General features: G+C 31.8%; 2 long non-coding RNA genes across 2 annotated transcripts; one reads left to right on the forward strand and one right to left on the reverse strand.

Annotated features, from left to right (window-relative positions):
* Positions 1-1,917: 1,917 nt before the first annotated feature.
* LOC143059548 (uncharacterized) lies at positions 1,918-9,720 on the reverse strand. The gene is made up of 3 exons (XR_012973510.1): positions 9,629-9,720; positions 5,220-5,323; positions 1,918-2,267 (listed from the first exon to the last, which is right to left on the reverse strand). It is a non-coding gene; the product is annotated as an uncharacterized LOC143059548 (long non-coding RNA).
* Positions 9,721-9,793: 73 nt separating this feature from the next.
* LOC143059495 (uncharacterized) lies at positions 9,794-15,744 on the forward strand. Its single transcript, XR_012973491.1, has 2 exons — positions 9,794-10,028; positions 15,330-15,744. It is a non-coding gene; the product is annotated as an uncharacterized LOC143059495 (long non-coding RNA).
* Positions 15,745-17,076: the final 1,332 nt, after the last annotated feature.

Here is a 17,076-nt window from a genome sequence, read left to right on the forward strand (position 1 = left end):
TACACATATTACATAGATAAAACATATATTGCATATGTAATACATACATTACACATATTTCAAGTTAACACACGTTTCGTATTACATACCATATACAGATAACATATGGTTAAATAAAAACAGGAATATGTAAACCAAAACAAAAATAAAGCTGTTGATCTGAATTGGTGCCTGAAATCGCAATATTAAATCTGCTTGATCTCACATTTAGCATAACTTTGAGAAGAGACAAACCAAACATAAGTCTTCTTTAAATTTAGAGGAGTGAGATTGAGATTTCAAAACGCTATAGTTTACTATATTTTATGTTGTTATATGTTGATGTGCAAATACGTAGTGATTAACCTTCTGATTGGTTGCCTTTTATCATTCCGTACATGTTAGTTAGTTATTTGAATAATTGATATCAACACTATATTTTAGTGAAGCCCTGTGAAATTAAATAGAAGATACAACAAGAAAGGTCGATTTAGACAATGACATATTGATATAACGAAAGGCAACAGTAATCTACCGTTGTTCAATAGTCATAAATGATTTAGAATTACGAAAATCAGTTCCCTTTCCTTCAACAACATTTATTAAACATGTTTTAGAGTGATATTTGTGACCAAGATAAACTTACAGACAAATTTATACGGCAAATTGACGTATTGTTTGATTGGTTGATTGATGGTTTCTTTAAGTTGCATCAGTTTAATGACCTCTACCGCAGCGACTAATTGGTATATTTTATATAGATTCAAAACAAAATAAAACAGAAAATATAATTCATAAAAAAAAGTCGAAGGCTAAAATCACAAGGAGAAGCCTAAAACGCCAAAAAAAATATCAATTTACAGATCTCCGTCAAATCAATGTCTAAGTTCTACTGTATCAGTTTTCAACTTATTAGAACGATTTCTATTTGAAAAAGAGAAAATCTATTTTATTCTCTTTTTCCCACTTTATTTCTATGAAATGTGTATAGATTTTATATTGGCAAGCTTGTATATTTTGGGGCACAAGCCCCAAAATGATAAAATAACAGCATTCATTGAGGAAGCAAGCTATCTCCATCATTTTCAGTTTGGGGCAAAGTCCCCAAAATGAAATTACAACATATAATTTAATATGTCTGTATTATATGATTCAAACGAGATATAGATTTGAAATTGGCAGGCTTGTATATTTTGGGGCAAAAGCCCCAAAATGATAAAATAACATATTTTTGAAAAACAGCGTTCAATGAGGAAGCAAGCTATCTCCATCATTTTCAATTTGGGGCAAAGTCCCCAAAATGAAATTACAACATATAACCTTGTCTGTATTATATGATCGTGTTGCTGATTCAAACGGTATATAGTTTTGTAAGCGTATAATGAAGATCTTGTAAAAAAAAAATTTTTAAAGAAAAGATCAAATTAGAGCATACTTTCCGATAAGAGCAAGAACAAAGAAAATATAAGTTTGCTTGAATAACAAGTCAAAACGGAAAATATCGTAAAATAAACGTTTTCTATTATCTTTAATTAGTAACAACATTCTTCCTTCAGTCACAATGCCGTTTTGTTATAAATCAAACAGTTTTTGTTTTTGTTTTCGTTTGTATTGATTCATAATTGTTTTTATGTCGTGGCCTTGTAAAGCTGACTGACTATGCGGTATAGATTTTGCTCATTATTGAAGGCTGTACATTTACCTAACGTGTAAATTATTAAACCCGATTCATACAGACTATGTTAGATACTAGTAGTTGTCTCATTGGCAATCATACTTTATCTCCGTATGCACTTCCTTTCACACATTGTTCTAATCAGTCATTCAGTTTAAACAAAGAATGCATGACAATAAATGGTGCATGTAACATTAGGCCTAAATGTGTCAGTTACTGCTTTGTAATGCCTACAAGTACATATCTGTACAAAAGTGTTTGATACTATATTTTAATGGTATTCCAAACAATATTGTATGCTACACTTCTTTTTCACATAATAGCCTCTGTTTTCCCATATTCGGCTCGAGTTCAGGAGGTTGTTGGCTCAATATCCGGCAGAGTCAAACTACAAGACTTGAAAACGTGAATTTGGTGTTTTACCGCTTAACACAAACAGTGTGAACTAGCCCTCAGTGTATCTAGTGAACTAGCCCTCATTGTGTAGGTCCAGTACAAAACAGTGATTATATTCATGTCACATTATCATGTTCTCGTCCAGAATGTGTATTTTATTTGTTGCTGGACGTTAAACAGCCATCAATCCTTCTTTTCTTCTGAACATACATTACGTCTGAAACAAATAAATAAACATATGATATCTTACTTTAAAACATAAAAAAAATAATGGCCAACAAGAGATATCGATAAAATAGCGACATACTCATTGCTGATTTATTATATTTAGCATATCAAATTTAAATGTTAAATACTGAATTGAATAAAATGCTTCCCTGAGCACAGCCTGATACGACCGCAGAGGTCGGACCTTGAACAGTAAGGACAAATTTGGACACAATATTCACGCTTGATACGATCTGAATTTGGATTGTGATAACATTTTTGACAAAAAATAGGTTTCTGACACAAAATAAATGTAGTCAAATTTGTAAAATTTTAAAAGAAGAAAAAAATATGAACTCCTTCAAAAAATTTGAAAAAAAATTATTCCCCCCCCCTTTTTTTGAGCAATTACACCCAAACTCAATCCCAGCCTTCCTGTTGTAGTATGGAACCTTGTAGTGTAATTTTAAAGAGATCTTTACACTTAAACACAAGTTATTGTACGGAAACGACACCAATGCTTGTTTTTGCCGTTTTCCCTATAGCATTATACGAACCCATAAAAAGAAAAAAGAAAAAGTGGTATGATTTCCAATGAGACATCTCTCTCGTAGTTTATTTTGCTAGTTCTGTGAAATGTATATTTACCGATATCTTTTGATGTTTTAATAAATTCTTTCAGAAAAAGAAAGTACCGGCATATATTTACATGTATATTCAAATATAAAATACTTGCATGAGGAAATTCTGAACGAATACTTTTACGCAACATTCTATTATTATATTGCCAGACTGTCTATGATTTATTCATATATCCTCTATATGACAAATGGTTAGTTTAGACTCCTAGAGTCGATATTAAGAATTGAACGATAGGCAGTCAGTGCATGAATTTTTCTTGCTACCTGATTGGAAGATATTACGAGACGTGAATAATCAAAGTTTATTGATTGGTTAGGACAATCCAAACCTAGTAAATGTCCTTCAATCCCGTAGAGTATGGGATTTGTCCTCTCTATTTTAGCAATTATATTTTGCCTGATCGGAGATCATTAGGCTGTTGACCGCTGTTGCGCATATTCATGATATTGGTACACAGGTAACTTTTATCTATAAATAGTCGAATCTTCTGGAGTTTCGTAAACAACAACGTTAAACGATATATACTACTTCATAACGTGTGACCTCACGTGTGTGGTAAAATTTGTTGATTGATGCACGTGGCTATTCTAGAAAATGAATAAATCTACAAAGCTAGAGCACTTTCCATTTTCATCAGCTAACAGTCGACTAGCCCTTTTTGAAAGGCTAATGCTTGTTTTCTGCAGTTAAAGTTGAACTGTCAGATGCACTTTTAAAAGACAAGTAACGATGCCTTGGTTTGTAGGGTAATTACATTAGTAATGCCTATTAGTTTTGTGTAGAGAAAAAGTAATTAAACTTTCTGTTAAAGGTCAGTTGGTCAAAAGACTGACAGATTGTGTATCAGCTGTGATACTGTAAGGATGTGATTTTCCTTGAAGTGTTAAATAAGTCTGCATGTTATAAAATTTCCCAGCCTAACACAAAAATAACAATTTATTTGTAATGTAATATAATATCCCAACAGCCGACAGTACACTGGAATTTGGTTAATAGGTCACTCACTCCCATCTCAACATGTCAACAATCTAGTGTTTATACAACAATGACATCTGGAGTTTTACAAAATGCTTTACTGTCCAGAAATGAAAAGAAGAAATAACTACAAGCAACTGATCTTATCAAACATACATGAATTTTTGTATTTAAAAATGCTGGATACTTTTCTTGGCTTAAAACACATTGCTCTCCCCCTTTTATTTGTTTGTACTTATTGCCGTTTTTTTTTTTTTTTTGGATATCAGATCAGATATATATATTGAGCAAATTAAACGTAATCAGAATAAGAAATGATATGATTACTAAATTAATGAACTAACCATTGCTTAACATGCTTAAAGTCAATACTATGACTATAACATAATAACCAAACGGCAAAGATAATAGTTAGTCCTGAACTTTCTTGAAGTCCTTGTAATATGGACAAACGTTCAAAATTTGTGAATTAATTTTAAATGATAGATCTTTGCCGTGATGGGGTTTCAAAAAGTTGTGCGTGTTATCAAATATACTTTTGTCAGAGTGAAATTTAAGAGAAATACACCCCTTGGAAAGTCTCCCGTTCCGACAGTTAAAGCCTTTCTCAAGTTGGGAACCCGTTTTGCCGTGCGGGACAGTGTATAAATACGCACCAACGTCCGGTGGGAATGATCACTTCAATAACTATTGCATCATCTCTGTTCAGCAATTTTCAGGGGTCTGTCCCTTTGAAATATATCCTTATTTCCTGTGAGATATTCCGATCTTTATACCAGGACGAACCCTATTAGAGTACCAAACTGTTCATATATTAATTCTTATTTGTTTCACCTGAACATGCCTAAAATATTTGCCACTGGACGTAAAGCAAACAACAATTGATCAAGCAATCATCTTGCTTTGTCTAATTACTGGGACTAGGCTTCGTTTGATTAAACAAATTTGTGTTATATGCATTCTACATTTTACTGACTGAGAAAATTATTAACTTTTACTTTCACTTTTACTCTAAATTATTACTGTGTAATACAGGCTCACCTATCAGGCATTTGTCGCCGCTAGATATGACCTTTTTGCGTTAATGCGGCGTAAAACAACCAACAATCAATCAACCTATCAGGCATTTGTCTATATACAGAAACCATACACATAACTGTTTTTAGACTGACAAAATATTCAAGTTCAACTTCTATTTTTTTCAATGTTATCCCTTCTATTAAATGCTACATGGGGAAACTTATTTTTGGGTCAATATTTCTGAAAAACAGAAATCCTGGGTGTGTCAGCAGTAAAAACCCACCATACGCACTCTTAATTCGTTATATCAAAATAATTTATTTACCCTTAATTGTCTTCAAAGCTATTGAAATGTTGTCCTGGAAAACAGCATTGCTCTAAACTCCTCTATAGGAAGATAGTTTTGCGTCTTTCATTTTCTCCAAAAATCTGTAGTGTACAAAGATGCTTGTTTAGAGATTAACAAATCTAACCTGATAAACGACAACTGAAATAAAACAGTATTGAAAGAAAATGGGGAATGAGTCCATGGGAAACAGATGATGCCCCAATTGCATATCATATAAAGTTATGAAGAGACAGAATAAGTAACATCCCAAACACTCAAACTTGATCTGTATCTTTTGGTAATAAGCATTGTGTATAATTTCATAACAATTGGTTGCGGCTACTCTCGAGGCTACTTAATTTAGAGAACGGAAACGACAAATTCAGCATTTTTTTTCCATTTGTAAAGGAGCATATTAACTCTAGAACAGTAAAAGTGACACCCCCAAAATTCAAACTTGATCTGTATTTTGTGGTAATTAGCATTGTGTATACATTCATTACAATTGGTTGAAGTTAATTTAAGTTAGAGAATAGAAACGAAAAAGTCATCAATTTTTCCATTTGCAAAGTGGTAATAGCTACGGCGGGGGCATAAATATGTTTAAAAAAGTTACCCCCAAAAAAAGACACTCTTAATTACAAACGTGAAATACATATTTTAATACTCATAATGCAGTCGTTGTATGCGTAACTATAACTAATATGATTGATTGCGTTATCAATGTAAATTTTGTAAGCTGTTTTTTTTTTAATTTAGCTAATATAATAAAAAGTGTCAGTTTACTAATCACATGGCTGAGAATAGCAATTTGTTCAATAAGGTGCAGATTAACATGTAGGTGATCTTTCAGCAGAGAAAAAGGTTATTTACTTAACTTATTGTATGGTTTGAAATTAAAGATCAACAATCAACAAATAAAAATTATAAGTTACATGTATGAAGAATTAAACAAGCATTCTGTTACTCACTGTATTGCATGGCAATACATAGTCCCCTACCGTTTAGAAATTCATTGTATTGGAACAAAATTCTGACTTAATCTATAATAACTTGTCATGGTGTAAACTATATGACAAATATCAGTGGCGGATTTACCGGGGGGCACAGGGGGCATGTGCCCCCCCAGTTCAGGTCACCAAAAAATTTTTTTAACATAATTTTATTGCTACTGAATCTTCTTAATATCTAGAGCGGAAATGAATCACAGCTTGATTTGACTTCTTATACTGGCCGTTAATTAATGCCAGCGTCCACATGCGTGATTTATGACAACTTATCGATGGGTGTGTAAATATTGACACCTTTGTGTGTTTTTAATTTCTCTTTGCAAGCTTAAATTATGGAAAATACATTTACATGTTGATTGGAATCGTACGATTTTTTATTGGTTTATAATACAATACAGATTAAAATCGATTACCAGGTGAAACTTCTGATCTGTGTTTTTAAAGAATAGGTACAAATTATATGTTTATGTCGATAATGTTGGTATACATCTATATTTAGGTTCTTAGTTTCTCTCCATTCCAAAACACAGTACTCACATTACCATTTTATTTAGAATTTATGTGTTTTCTCTCTTCAAAACGGTCTTTTTGTGAATTTATTCAGCAACAAATCAAATCATTAAATTATTTTTTAATACCATACACGTTTGTTTTTTAAATGGAATGGAATGTCCTATTTACTTCCCTCTTTTTTTCAAGGGAAATCGACAATTTGTCAAACCCCCTTTTTTTCACCGGTCTAGGAAAAACATGATGAATTGATATTTTCTTATAAAAAAATCATTAATAAAATGCTAAATTATTTTCCTAAGATCTATTTTGTAACTGAATCTGGGACTTAATCATTTCTTTAAATGCCCGAGCATACAGTTATATTTGTTTATTTTTATTGTTTCAATTGCCATATGTACATGTATGAGGCTAACTTGACAAGGTCACCATTTGTAAGGATATGAAGGTGTTTTACAGATATTAGAATAATGTACAAAAAAGTAAGTCTGGAAGCAAGGCCAAAAAAATATAGAGGTGATGAAGAAAATATTGATTGATTGTATGTTGTTTAACGTCCAGTGGCAAATATTTGATGCATGTTGAGGACAAATATAATAACAGATCAATTGGCAGGAAAAGAAAGTATAAAGTGAAATAGTAAAAACAATAAAAAAAAATCTAGAAATATAGAGATATAGAAACGATGATCTGACCCTCCCTCCTTTTAAAAAACAACAACAACAAAAAAAAACACTCACACTCGCATATACCGTATATACATCTCTAAAAAATCTAAAATTTTGGTTTCATGGTGCCCCCCCAGACATCAAGGTTCTGGATCCGCCCCTGTAATATCGAGTCAATATCTACAAAAATAACGACAAAAAGTGTTGCAAACTGATTTTTAAGTGAATTTTCTAAGTCCAAGGACCATAACTCTGCACAATATTATCAAACCGGAACAGAATTCGAATTTGATCTGTAACTTCCATGGAGAAACTATAAATTAATTTTCAAATAAATATCTTCAAGCATGACGTAAAAAAGTGCCGAAAACTGATTATTTGACTGAATTTTCTAAGTCCAAGGACCATAACTCTGCACAAATTCATCAGACCGGAACGAAATTCAAATTTGAACTCTGTAGTAACTTGTCAGGATAACAAAGTACCAATTATCAAATCAATTTCTTCAAGAATGAGAAAAAAGTACAGAAAACTGATTATTTTTAAAAGTGAATTCCCAAAGTCGAAGGACACCAGACTGAAACGAAGTTCAAACTTTATCTGTAACTTATCATGCTAAAACAATACACCAAGGATCAAATAAATATCTTCAAGCATGACAAAAAAAGTGTGAAAAACTGATTTTCCGAACTGACGGATGGACAGACGGACGGAGTGCAAACCTAAAGCCCCAGTCGACTTCGTCGGTAGGGGACTAAAAAGCATTAATAGCGTTATGGAAGAAATAACTCATATCTGCGAGGATGGTAACGCATTTTCAAACCTTCAAACATTTTATAGTCGGTCTCGCCTTTGGCTCAGTCGATAACAAAAGTATTGACGGAACGAACATGTTAATCGATACTTCATATTCAGTCCTAGATCCATCTTCTCTCAATTATAAAATACTAAAGTAGTGCTATAAATCTGTCATTTCATACTGATATGGGACCGATAATATTACTTAACTAACAGTATTTTAAACACAAAATTGTAAAAAAGTTTTAAGAAAATACACAGACACATTTGGGGTTGACCCTCCCCCTTTTTTAATTAAAAAACAAATGGAAATATTCTTTGATGTATCATGACTTTCAAGATTTATTTGAAAACTTATTATTTTTATATATGGTTTTTCAATTATTTTAATCTTACAATTTATTGAAAAAAAAAAATTGTAAAAAAAAAATCGAAATCTCATATTTTATGAAAAAAAATATAGTTTTCTTGATTGGTATTGTGTATTTAATTTTTACCCCTTCTTGCAACAATCATGAAAATTGTCACCTATAAATTTAGAGAGAAACCATTTGATGTCTGTGAAAAAACATAATATAATTGACATGATTGATGTGACAGTTTAATTTGAAAATATGGTGTTTTCTAAGTGGTACAGGAAATAAGTTCCCTTTTTATTCAACATCATTTTGATGCAAATTCTTGAGCTTAAATCATAGACTGTATTATGTTTTTTTAATATGCGTACGTGTAGATTGAAAATAGACTTGATAAAGAAGTAAATTCAGAAATGTGATTAAATTTCAAAATGTTACATGCACCATAATAACACATGATAATTTATTAGGAATCAAAGCTGGATTAGTACCTGAATGCACTCCAGTATAATAAAGGTCTATTGTATACATGTATATTATTGTCATTTTATTTATTTTCTTTTGTTACATCTTTTGACATCGGACTCGGACTTCTCTTTAACTGAATTTTAATGTGCGTATTGTTATGCGTTTACTTTTCTACATTGGCTAGAGGTATACGGGGAGGGTTGAGATCTCAGAAACATGTTTAACCTCTCCGCAATTTTGCGCCTGTCCCAAGTCAGGAGACTCTGGCCTTTGTTAGTCTTGTATGATTTTTAATTTTAGTTTCTTGTGTATAATTCGGAGTTTAGTATGACGTCCATTATCACTGTACTAGTATATATATTTGTTTAGGGGCCAGCTGAAGGACACCTACGGGTGCGGGAATTCTCGCTACATTGAAGACCCACTGGTGGCCTTCGGCTGTTGTCTGCTCTATGGTCGGGTTGTTGTCACTTTGACACATTCCCCATTTCCTTTCTTAATTTTATATGATGTGTTAGATAAACTGCACAAGCATGACACGGAATCATTTCTTTTTTTTTCTTCTTCTATATGATAAAAAAAAGTAAAATATTTACCTCCAATTTTCCAAGGCTACCATCTTTATAAACTATCTACAGATTTTTCTCTATCTGAATCTTGAAAATGTTGATTTTCTTCAATAAATACATCCTACCGAGCATCCTACGTATCCGTGTCGTTCAAGTACATGATAACAGATGTTGATATTTGTAGGTCAACACAATATTTAAAATGTACTACTTATGTTTGTCAGAGTCGTAACTTTGAATTTGACGCCCACACATTTATTTTGTCACTGATGCCACTTTCAACGTACAGCATGATAAATGCTACTGCAAAGATATTCATGTATTGTTTTTGTCTTCTGTTTAAAACTTCGTGTTGCAAAAGAAGGTCATCACTTGAATACATTTAAAGGAAAATGAAGAAGAAAAGACAAAGACAAGGAATAAATAGGTATGGATACATTCAGTGTTTACACAAACATGTACATGTGTTGTTGCATGAAATATTTGCCACTAAACATTAAGCAATCAACAAACAATCATTGATTATTACTGTCAAGTTTTCTCATTTAACTACAATTTTCTGAACTTTGAGGGGAGTGTACACCTTTAATCATAAATAACCCGAACTGCTAATTAATGTGCCCTTGTCTCATACATGTCAATTGTCATTTGGTCAGTTGAATGTGATAATATCTGAAAATAATTGTTTTAGAATATAGCTCAAAATTACAACTACCGAAAGTATTTACAAGAATGATTGAACAGTTATACTTGCTAAATCTGACATGGTTGTGAAAATCAGAACACTTTTTTTTCCCAAAAGGCGGGTTTTTTTTAAACGAAATTTTTAACAACTTATTTCATGATAGATATTTGAATACAATATTACAAGTCTATAAGGAAATGATGCATTATCCTTAAGTCACAATCAGAATCATTCTTTTTTTTCTAAATGGATGAAATTGTAAACTTGTATAACATTTTTACTACTTTAGTCTAGTATTTTGGTATATATTTTATATTCCTTAGGGTTTCTTATTCTAGAAATACAAATTAGAATATCAGTTTTCAGTTTCGATGTAAGAACTATTTATGATGATCCCTGTAACAATTGTTTATTCGAAAGCAACATTTATTTAATCTGAACAAAAATTGGTTTTCAATTAAATTTTGTAGAAGTGAAAAGTGCAACCATGTACTGTACATAAACACTACAGTCTGTGACATTGGTGTATTGCTAAAACAGAGATCATAAATTTTGGTTTATCTGTTACATCTCTTATCAAGTGAATACTCTGACCTCCCATAAAGTAATCTAACCTGACATGACCGTTATACATACTGTTTCAAAATTTTTAGCGCAAACTATTCCTTACAAACATGTTGAACTTGTTAAGCTATTAATTTCAAATTATTTCGAAGGTTATAATATTAACACAGTCAGACTTATCACAAAAGAATCAAGAAAATTTTCTACGTTAGCATTTGTTTTCAACGATACACGCATATATCTCGTATACACATTTTTGAAATCTAAATTACAGAATTAAATTTTAATTAATTAGAATCTTTCAAGATACGGAGTTAATTTGCTATAACGGTCAATTTCGGTATTTTAATAACTTTCATTCAAAATTCGTTATAAAACAAAATTTTGAATTTATTTCAAAGTATCGAGTCAATTATTATTATTCGAAAATACGGTATTAAATATTATGATATTAAATCAACAATCACTAGAAAAAAAGAACTTAAATCGGTAAGAACTAACTCCAACTCGTCCTTTGTACTCCCATTTACAGATGTAATATGGCAAATCTTTGTCCGTCCGTCTGTCGTCAACACATCGTAAATGCTTTTAACAATTTTCATGAAACTTTGGTGAATTGTTTTAAATATCTAATGACGTTAGCTACCTTTCGGTTGCTATATGTACATTTTTGATTTTTGTTTCCAAGTTATGGGATTTTATTGATAAATGAATAGGGGATTTTGTAGTTTAAACTTTTCGGACTAATACTCAAAAATACTTTCCCAATTTTCGTGAAACATTGTTGAATTATTTATGTATATCGACATACTTAAATATGAATACGGATGCGGCCACTTTCATTTTTGACAAAAGCCTTCTGAAAAGTAACTATTTTTTTTGCATATTTGATAGATTTTTCATATTTAAGCTTGAATCGGAGCGTTTTTAATGACTTAATCAGTTAAAAAGTTTCACATAAACAAATTAAATCAATTGAAATAGACACTAAAGTGTTTAAAGAGGGTCCAAAATATTTCGTTCGATGAACCTGAAATTTGAGGCAAAAATTGGCCCTTACCGGACCTACTCCTTTCTCATATCACATTGCAGAGTTATTTGGACGGTTATAGAATTTTATCAGTTAAAATGGGAACCGCAACCATATTTAAATTTGAGGAAGCCTTCATAGCACAGGCACTCGTCTCAGAAAAAAAATCCTATATACCTTTATATAACATGTTATAAAGAAATTCCTATATACCTTTATATAACATGTTATATAAAGGTATATCGGATTTTTTTTTCTTAGACGAGTGCCTGTGCTTCATAGTGCCGACTTATATAGATATAGGAAGATGTGGTGTGAGCGCCAATGAGACAAATCACCATCCAAATAACAATTTATAAAAGTAAACCATTATAGGTCAATGTACAGCCTTCACCACAGAGCCTTGTGTCACACCGAACAAAAAGCTATAAAGGGCCCCAAAATTACAAGTGTAAAACCATTTAAACGGGAAAACCAACGGTCTAATCTATATAAAACGAGAAACGCGTATAAATTACATAAACAAACGACAACTAATGTACATCAGATTCTACAGGTAAATGAAAAATAAATAAATCGTTTTAAGTATACTACGTATGTGTATAAAATTCTTTCAATAATTAGGAATACCAAAAAAGTGCTGTCATATAAATACATAATTTAACACTAGATACAAATTGGGTGAATATCAACAATAAAACTATACAAATTAGAGCTAGCTAAACTTCCCCGTACAGGTAAAAGGAGAATAATCTTGATGTTCATACAAATGTAGCACAAAGAAGTGAAAATTAGTAGATATTCCAAATAATCAAAGCTGGTATATAGATCCATATTAATATAAAATAACAAAAAAAATTATAAACAGTATCAACAGGTCGAATTAACAAGAAAATACGATTTGAGAGTACTCGCAGTTACTGACAGCTAGTTAAAAGCCCAAAAGAATTAGTAATTAAAAATCATGCACCAGAGACTAAAATCAACTAAAACACACATCCCAGGGATTTAGCATTTTACAATGTAACGTCATGAACAGTCAGAGAAGACATGACTTGTTCAATGCAAAAAATAAATGTATCGGCAGGTAGTAGGGTAGTGAAGAGCGACTTCTTTAGACGTGTGTGTGTCTATATACATCCCGCCTCAAAAGAAGATACAATTTAGTTTTAATTTGCTAATGACAAAATCGATATTAGTGACAATGTAAACTATATTCAGAGATCTAATTACAATATTGGTACGATAACCCTTACTTATAAGTTTGTTTAAAGGTTCGATGAGTTTACACGGATCACATAGTGATTTCCTCGCTTTAAGTACAATATTACCGTCAAATTTAGGATGTGAAATACCATTTTTAATAAGTTTTATACAGGTACAGTCAAATTTACTAATAAATTTTTGTATCTTTGAAAGAATTTAGTAAAAGTTTTAAGTAATTAATGGTATCGAAATCCCTGACACAATAATTTCCCAGTGATGCATTGATTACGTTCGTTGAAATCTATGACATCAGAACACACAAGGGCAAACCGAACGAGTTGGGATATATAAACACCGTATGATGGAGCCAAAGGCACATCGCCGTTTAAAAAAGGAAAATTAATGATAGGAAATGAAAAATCGTCTCTTTTGTATGCACATATGTATTTACCCGTAAGAAATTGAAATGTCTAAATCTAGAAAAGGACAACTGCTGCTGTTTATGTTAGATTTAGTTAAAGTAAGTTCTTTGGGGGTAAATTTCGGAAGTATATTTAAAGAACTCAGAATTATTCAACGAAAAAATATCATCCTGGTAACGGTAGGTATTTTTGAATGTATCAACCAAATATAACAATGATGGGTCATTACTGAGTTTGGTCATAAACTGAGATTTATAGCATTTATAGAAATAAATCTGCTATTAAAGGGGCAGTTAGTGCCCATAGGAATATACCTTCTACCTGATGATACACTTTATCACCGAAACGTGCATAAATATTATCAGCTTCAATCATATCCTCACATTTCCAGTAAGTGTAACTATCATAATTTCCTTTTTTCGTTACAGAAAAAGCTTTAAACGAGTTACAGCAAATGAAATTACAATGAGATTTTTCGAACGACCATTTTATCAAATACAAAAACTTTTTCTTTATAAGATTGTGTGGAAGTGCAGTGTACAGAGTAGACAAATCATAACTGTCAACAGAATTATAAGGACCATCAAAAGCATGTATTTTATATAAAACCTCTAAAGAGTTTTTAACACTCCAAAAATAATTAATATCATTATTTTCATAAGCTTTATTACAAAAGACAATAACTAGTTCTTTGATAGTAGTAATGGAGCCAGTTAGAAACACTGATATATAAGTAGTAGAACACTTACTCGATGCGGAAATGAAACGGAATTTAAAGGTTTTTTTGTGTAGTTTCGGTAACCAGTACATGGCAGGGACTTTCAAATGTTCGGCTTGGTAGTGGCAGTGGTATGCTAGTTAACGATTTAACTCTCTGTGGTGCGCAAAGACCTGAATGTAGAGGAATTGATCATTTCGTTTTGAAGAACTTCCGTGTAGTATATGCGTCACACCACCACTACAATATTGGCTGCCTACATGTGTTATGTCAATGTGTTCCATTGTGTGTGCATGTCTTCTTTTTATTTGTGATTGGGGTGTCGGGTGGTTGTATGGGTTGGCTTTTGATCAGTGCTCACAGTATTTCAAGTTGATCATATAAATTCATTTAATCTTCAGTAACTATATATACGTTTCTTTTTATAGTTAGAATTTGGCAACAAGAGTAAGAAGCAACCATCTAAGGCATGTATGGGTTATGCTTAAAGACAAAATATAATTCAAATAGGCGAGTCAACAAGTGTGTATGGTACACAAGCATTTGAATTAAACATGTCATAGACAGTCTGTCAATAGCATGTTACGTAAAAGAAGTCGTTCCAAATTTCCTCATACAAGTATTTTATAGGATATACATGTAAATATATGCTGGTACTTTCTTTTTCCGAAAGAATTTATTAAATCATCAAACGATATCGGTAAATATACATTTCACAGAACTAGCCATATAAACTACGAGAGAGATTTTTTTATTGGTTCGTTTAATGCTATAATGTCGTCGTCCGAAGACACATTTGGTTTCCGGAAAAAATAGCTTTAGTCTGTTGCTCGAAAAAAAGGGGGGGGTGGTCAATAAGTTTTTTTTCAATTTTTTTAAGGGGTTCAAAATTGCCCAAACTATTCAGGGTCCGACCTCTGCGGTCGTATCAGGCTGCGCTCAGAGAAGCATTTTATTCAATTTAGTATTTAATATTTAAATTTAATATGCTAAATATAATAAATCAGCAATGAGTCTGTTGCTATTTTATCGATATCTCTTGTTGGCCATTATGTTTTTTACGTTTTAAAGTAAGATATCATATGTGTGTTCATTTGTTTCAGATGTAATGCATTTTCAGAAGAAAAGAAGGATTTTTGGCTGTCTAACGTCCAGCAACAAATAAAATACACATTCAGAACGAGAACATGATATTGATAATGTGACATGAATATAATCACTGTTTTGTACTGGACCTACACACTGAGCGCTAGTTCACTAGATACACAGAGCGCTGGTACACAAGATACTAGTCCACACGAAGACCCGGTCGTTAACATTCTCTTACTACTGAATACTGTGTGTTAAGCGGTAAAACAGCAAAATACTCGTTTTCAAGTCTTGTGGTTTGACTCTGCCGGATATCGAACCAACAACCTCCTGAACTAGAGCCGAATATGGGACAAACGAGGCCATTATGTAAAAAAGAAGTGTAGCATATTAAATTTTTTTGGAATACCATTAAAATATATTATCAAACACTTTTGTACAGATATGTACTTGTACCTACTGGCAAGTGTTAACCATAACTTGATGGTAACAAGTATCCGAAAAGATATTGAGTAATTTCAGGCAAGGTGTGTTATTGGCCAAATGTTACTTGTAGCCATTACAAGGCAATAACTGACACATTTTGGCCTAATGTTACATGCACCATTTATTTTCATGCATTATGTTTAAACTGATTCACTGATTAGAACAATGTGTGAAAGGAAGTGCATAAGGAGATAACGTATGATTGCCAATGAGACAACTACTAGTATCTAACATATTCTGTATGAATCGAGTTTAATCATTTACACGTTAGGTAAATGTACAGCCTTCAATAATGAGCATAATCCATACTGCATAGTCAGCTTTACAAGGCCACGACATAAAAAAATTGTGCATCAATACAAACGAAAAAAAGTTATAACAAAACGGCATTGTGACTGAAGGAAGAATGCTGTTACTAATTAAAGATAATAGAAAACGTTTATTTTACGATATTTTCCGTTTTGACTTGTTATTCAAGCAAACTGATATTTCTTTGTTCTTGCTCTTATCGGAAAGAATGCTCTAATTTGATTTTTTCTTTAAACATTTTTTTTTACAAGATCTTCATTATACGCTTACAAAACTATATATATCGTTTGAATCAGCAACACGATCATATAATACAGACAAGATTATATGTTGTAATTTCATTTTGGGGACTTTGCCCCAAATTGAAAATGATGGAGATAGCTTGCTTCCTCATTGAACGCTGTTTTTCAAAAATATGTTATTTTATCATTTTGGGGCTTTTGCCCCAAAATATACAAGCCTGCCAATATCAAATCTATATCTCGTTTGAATCAGCAACATAATCATATAATACAGACATATTAAATTATATGTTGTAATTTCATTTTGGGGACTTTGCCCCAAACTGAAAATGATGGAGATAGTTTGCTTCCTCATTGAATGCTGTTATTTTATCATTTTGGGGCTGTGCCCCAAAATATACAATCTTGCCAATATCAAATCTATACACATTTCATAGAAATAAAGTGGGAAAAAGAGAATAAAATAGATTTTCTCTTTTTTAAATAGAAATCGTTTTAGGTGTTTTCTTACATCTTATATTGTTTTCATTTTCATAGTAATACAACAATGCTGATCGATTAATTCGTTGCAACATAGTCGTCCTCAAATTTAAGTAAAAACAAAAATACCGAATTCCGAAAAAAAAACCAAAACGGAAGGTCTGTAATTAAACGGCTAATTAAAAAAACTCAAACAAATTAAAAGTAATGGATAGCAACTGTCATATTTCTGACTTGGTACGGG

The sequence above is a fragment of the Mytilus galloprovincialis genome, chromosome 14 (assembly GCF_965363235.1).
Source record: "Mytilus galloprovincialis chromosome 14, xbMytGall1.hap1.1, whole genome shotgun sequence".
Taxonomy (NCBI): domain Eukaryota; kingdom Metazoa; phylum Mollusca; class Bivalvia; order Mytilida; family Mytilidae; genus Mytilus; species Mytilus galloprovincialis.